Source organism: Leuciscus leuciscus, assembly GCF_965113295.1.
Source record: "Leuciscus leuciscus genome assembly, chromosome: 10".
In the NCBI taxonomy this organism is placed as follows: domain Eukaryota; kingdom Metazoa; phylum Chordata; class Actinopteri; order Cypriniformes; family Leuciscidae; genus Leuciscus; species Leuciscus leuciscus.
The window spans coordinates 20,164,134-20,170,555 of NC_138734.1; the positions used below are offsets into that span (position 1 = coordinate 20,164,134).

The window sequence follows — 6,422 nt, forward strand, 5'->3', positions numbered from 1 at the left end:
TTGCTTTATTACCAGACTCAATGTTTGGCTCGTTCTTACATAGTAGAGCACGTTCGCACATGCGCAGTCTTCAAAAACGGTGCTTGAAATCTCTTGACAAACTAAAAGACATAAATTACATTTGTATGTATTCTAAATAAATAACACGGGTTGTACTGAATGTCAGCTTGCTTATTTTGCTAAAGATAAGGATTTATTCAGTCTACATCTAATGTAAACTAGAAACTATGCTTCTAACGACAGCTCGAGAGCTGTCGTTCCAACCACACAAGTTTGCGATGCTGTTTGCGAACGTTCGTTTGAACGATGGTTTCGGGAAACACCAAATCGTTGAACTATGCTGATAACGACGGAACTTGCGACCATAGTTGGCTAACGATGCTTTCGGGAAACGCACCCCAGACCTCTTGGAACTTTAATTGAATACATAGCGTTGGTAAAGCATACTGAAATTACATCCCTACAAATTTATTAGGCCCTACTGAAAATAAATGTATCGAATTTAAGCAAAGTAGCCTAAATGTTAAGACTGTAAGCCCTTTGCTTTTTTACGTAGCCTATAAAGGACTCTTATAGCCGACTTTCTGTTAATTTAATTTGTAGAGGATTTTTTTAACTCAAACATTAACACTGAAATAAATTAAACTAAATTATTGTAAATTTTTTGGCACACCACGACGAGTGGCGCTATGCATAAAGCCAGGTTTTATTCTGGCATGTTGAATTAGTGTTCGACAAACGCGGCGGCGCGTTCATTTGAATGAAGAGCGCTTCTCGCTCGTGTGAGCGAACACATACTGGAACGTTAGGCCATGTCGCAACGAGTGAATCGTGGCCGAGTGGTTGAACTTACATTACGATCATTTAGATGACACGGGTTCGAATCCCGAACTAACTTGGACTACTGATATTTTTATAATGCATTTTATAGTCTATTGTTGATGCAGAGAGATTTGTCTAGTTCTAAAACATATACATATATATATATATATATATATATATATATATATATATATATATATATATATATATATATATATATATATATGACATGACGTTTAAACGACAAACAATAAAATCAGAACCAGTATTCTGTTGCGTTCATGGTTCCAGTGGCAGTAATGCATCCACGGCTTTTCAAAATGTCACAAAGCGTTTTGAGATTGTTTTGAATGAAATATTGAAGTTTATAATTAAGTGTTTTGGCACACCACGACGAGTGGCAAACTCTTTGTTTTGTTTTGCAAACTCAGCTAGCCTGTGGGGGGTTTGGAGAAGGCAATAGTTGCTTTATCGTGGGGGTGCAGGAGAGAGGTGTTAATGTTCCGTCTTTCATATGGAGAGTGTCGGAGCCAGCCTGATGAGCAGGCAAAGGCAAAATTATTTTAAGGATTAATCTCAAAATCTCCAAAAGTCCATAGCCTACGTACAGTAGGCCCTATATCTTATTAAATTATATATTGTAGTTTTATTGATTATATTTAAAGGTTTTCTACACACAATTTCAATTTAGCAGATACAGAGCTCTTTAATTCGCGACCCACCTCGTTTTATTGTAAGGTGAATTCAGCAAGGCATGTTGTATCTTTGAAGGAACAAAAGCTATTTGTTACAGTTTTTTCTTCCGTGATTTGTGTGGATGACACACAGCGACATATACAGTATTATCAGCTGTATGTTGTTTTTTTACGCTGAAATGCTTAATTTCGAGAAAGCGCGCAGTGAGGGAGACCAAACTTACTAAAAAAATATCCAGCGCGAGAGAGGCAAAGAAAAACGCCGGTTCTTAATTTATGTTGCTTTGAACTTTTTTCGTTTTGTACCGTTTTAATTGAGCTGCAATTTCTTTGACAATAGAAATGTAAAATGTTGCAAGAATAAGAGTCTGTGTTTCTTATTTTGCATCACAAAGGGAATAAACTCTATCGATGCAACCCTGTTTAAATAAAAAAACTGTCCCGACACTTTATTCATACTTTGAAATGTGCGATGGGTTTTCAAACTTAATTAATTTTCTTTTTCTTTTACATTTTCATTGTTTATTTTTTAATTGAAAGCAATACTGTAGGCTATTGAAAGTATTTTTCTGATTTGTTCGATCTGTTTTGAAAAATGTCTTCCGTTGCTATGGCCGGGTATAACTGTCAGTCATCTCAATCTCGTGAATGATTCACACACAAAAAAAAAATAATTTAGCAGATTAAAGACGAGCTTAATGCAGCGGCTCAACTGGAATGTAGCAAATTTATGTTGTAATGTACAATTGATAATTAAACAAGATGATTGACTTTAATAAACAGATGCATATTTAAGCATCAAGAACGGAAAAACATAAACACTGTCGGCTACACTGAGATTCGATCTTAGATCGTTTGAAGCTCCGGGAGGCTATTGTTAATGCATTGACCACAGAGCTATCGTCTGAGCTGTCAGATAGAATACAGATAGAATAGCTATCGTCTGAGCTACCAGACGATAGACTGAGCTATCATCTGAGCTATCGTTCCCTAAATGTCTGTTTTATTCTCTGCTTTGTTTGTTTATATTTTTACATATCCAATCAGTCTCATTTTTGTTCAAATAATGAAAAAAGTGTATTTATTTTTTTTTCAAGATCTTGCGCCATGTTTTTTTTTTTTTTTTTTTTAAATAAACAGATAGGAAACTTACCTTTTAAAATGCCGCAGTTGCTGCTGTTTTGCCCTGTCACTTGCGCCACCCGGTATAGCCATTTCGCGAACGACTTTGAAATTCGACTGGTTTATTTTTGCTGCGGCAGTAATAGGCATTGTGGTTGATTATTTATTAAAGAATTCAATTGATAATCATAACAACATGTAAGCCTATTTAATTCTGAATATAACAAAGAATGCTTTGTTAACATCGACTAACATCGGTTAGTAACTGCAAGTCCTGAAAATGTTTTAATTTTACGGTAAATTATTTTAATTTATTTCACTGTTATGTTTCAGTTAATAAATCTACAAACACATTAAAATAACACGAAGTAAATGACAAGTAACCTATTGACATAGCCTTTCTAAATTATAGAAAAACTGGGCACACAATGTTAACGTGTGTCTACTTTGTTTAAATTGAATGAATTTGATTCGTTTAACCACAATATTTATCTTGAATTTATCTGTGACCTCAGCTCAGATTACTGCCGCGGCAGGTTACGTCATAAAGAGAATAAACTGACACTTTTCAAAGTCTGTGATTACAGCGCCACTCAGCGGTAAAAGGCAGCAAATACACATCCCAATTTTGCCGCCGCGGGAACGGCGGCGGTAAAAGTCTCATTCTGGTTGTCCACCATCTGTATGTGAAAATCATCCTGACTGCTCATTCAGAGAAGACAATATATTGATTTAAAATTTCTAAGACGTGTTTTGTGTCAGAAAGCTTTATGCGAAGGGGCGTGATCATCTCATTAATATGTAAGCTTTTCACACCTGAGAAAGACAAAGACACTCCCCTAACAGCCCTATTAGGAGTGATCAGGCCCTATCATTCTGAGCAACCTTGCACAAAGAATGAGGAGATTTAAAAAATAATGGCTTTTTGATTGTTTGGATTTATTTACAACACAACATAATCCAAATATACACAACAAATGACAAAAAAGCACACTATTGAAAACAATCATCCAAAGACAGAGACCTTTGTGCCATTCCTAAAAATATTGTGCATACCTTTCATTTCCAAGGTGTTTGATTTTCACTTTACCATGTTCATATACAGAGACTCATGTGAATGTTGAAGTCAGCAGGACTCAGTGGCATCTGGTCCCCGAAAGAAAAAAAAAGTGAACATACCCAGCCGGCACATGACCGACCTTCAACGTTGAAATATGGTTGAAATAATGTCAGTTGTTGTTTCAACGTTGAAACAACGTTGAAATAACGTTTAATGCTAAATGGTTGAAAAAGGTTAACAAAAACACTTCTAAATCAACGTTGAAATATGGTTGAAATAATGTCAGTTGTTGTTTCAACGTTGAAACAACGTTGAAATAATGTTTAATGCTAAATGGTTGAAAAAGGTTAACAAGATCTGTACGTTGAAACAACGTAATGTTTTCGACAACATACTACAAAAATATCTGCCTTTTAACATATTATTATGATCATTAATTAGCATTTAATGACTTTTTATCATAACAGCTCTTCAATGTATATGTTAAAATACAATTATTATCATTATTAACAATAATAGTTTCACCCTCAAGAGAGCAGTGCAGCAGAAACCTTTTGCCTTATGTGATTTTGTGTGAATTTACAATTTTGTCTGCTTGCCTAACAGTTTACATTGCATTATTACATTTGTATTCACACTCATGTCATTTGACCAATTAATTAAATATTAATACAGACAGACTGCAAATAAAACTCAATAGCCTACAACACTACGTTAACTCTCGCAAACTATCGTTATTGGTTGTTTCGCCGTTTTACTTTGAGCATGATTGGTTAATCTGTCTGTCTTCCAGGAAACTGTCCAATGAGAATGTGCGCGGCTCTGCCCGCCTATTTTAAGTTTGAAAATACGTCCGTTACTCTCGGTCGGTGAGCAGCTGCTGCTTGCGTTGATTACTCGGTCAGACCTGGATTATTTTATATCTGCCTGTTGAATTCTTAAATTTTGAGCGAATTTGAGTTGATATGTCAATGAAGAACAAAAGCTGGAATGTGAACGGAGGAAGGGGTCGTACGTGGTCTGTAAAAATACTGGCGATATCAGGTAAGAAAACATTTTTCAGTCCTTAATAGTCTAACGTTAGGGACACGGGTTACGGTCATAGGCTTACTGCAACCTCATAAAATAAATAAGTTATTATCTCTGTGTGTGTTTTTGTACTGCTTCACCATTAGCATGTATTTATGTAAGTTAGTACCATCCGACATTGCTGTGTTTTGTTGTTGGTAACGTTAACTTATGTGTTTAATGTTGTCAGCTATTAGTTTAAAAACGCATGAGAGGTAAAAAAGCGTGGGAATGAGTAAAGTGGTGAAACCGTCATTTATTCGTTAGAAGTTTACATAACCTCTTCAAACACTGATAACGATATTGAAAAGATATTTGTTTAAAAAATTTTTTACATCAAGCATTGGAATAAAATATTTATCGGGGGAGAACACCCAACAGAAAGACCCATTCACCAACTACAGTAGCACTAGCTGCTAAGTCAATTTTACCCACTGTTCGAAAACCTACACTGGGATTAATAGTAGTAAGTATGATTTTCATCTTTAAAGTAAGACATTTAACGTTACTGATAGAAAGTCTGAGTAACTTTTTGTCCTTTTGTCTTTCTTCTGCTGAAGTGGCGCACTGAAAGTGGATTCATGTCACCTTCATCAGTCCTTTCTTTAATCACTGGAAACCATCAAGGGAAAGACCCTCAGACGTGTCATAATAGGATAAATGCGGCTGCAGGTAAAATTATTTGATGGTTTGATTTTGGTGTACCATTTGGCTTTTTTGTGTGTGCTTCCCTTGCTATGAGACACATTTCTGATGGGATTGCCATGCTTTAAGTGTATGTTTACATTTTTAATCATGCAATACTAACAGTCTCAAAGATGACATTACTCAGTTCATGTTGTGTGAATGTTATTATTGCCATAGGCAAACGTTTTTACAATTTAAATCAATTTTAAGATTGTTTAAAGGAATGGTAAAAAAAAAAAAAAATACTGCTTTTTAAGGACTTTTCATTGAATAATTTCTTCTTTCCTCCCTTCAGATTCGCAAAGGATCCGGCTGATTACTGGCAATTTGGTGGAGGATTATTCTTTAGCTGCTACAATTCATTACGGATTCATTGGCCTTTTGTGTTATTTTTTGTATTTTACTTGATTTAATAAATTACTTTTAATTAGTACAATGTATGGTTAGGATTCTGAATTAAAACAGTGTAATGTTCACTTTCACTTCTGGTACGGATTCATTGGCCTTTTGTGTTATTTTTTGTATTTTACTTGATTTAATAAATTACTTTTAATTAGTACAATGTATGGTTAGGATTCTGAATTAAAACAGTGTAATGTTCTCCACAAATATTATCAGAAATATATAATTGTTGAAACAATATAAACCTGCATTGAAAGATATAAAGAACAACAGACCTCAACCCTCTCAGCTCAACACCACAATTTGTTGATTTCTTCATCTGTTTTAAGGATGTAATCATGACCTTATGATTATAGTAACCGTAACTGACACATGGAAGTCATCCGCGGTGAAACGACGTCACAATATCAACGTTGATCCGTTTTGCAAAATCGAAAGGTAATTCACCGTTGATTCAACCATGGTACCTGACGTTGTTTCAACGGTGAATCAACGTTGAAATGCCGGCTGGGTACTGATATCAAGAGAAACTATAGGGAATATAGTTCAAAAATTTGTTGGGAATA

At 35.0% G+C, this 6,422-nt stretch overlaps 1 long non-coding RNA gene across 1 annotated transcript; it reads right to left on the reverse strand.

Moving 5' to 3' along the window:
• Window positions 1-5,633: 5,633 nt before the first annotated feature.
• Window positions 5,634-6,183, reverse strand: LOC309508656. Its single transcript, XR_014209646.1, has 2 exons — window positions 5,918-6,183; window positions 5,634-5,803 (listed from the first exon to the last, which is right to left on the reverse strand). It is a non-coding gene; the product is annotated as an uncharacterized lncRNA (long non-coding RNA).
• Window positions 6,184-6,422: the final 239 nt, after the last annotated feature.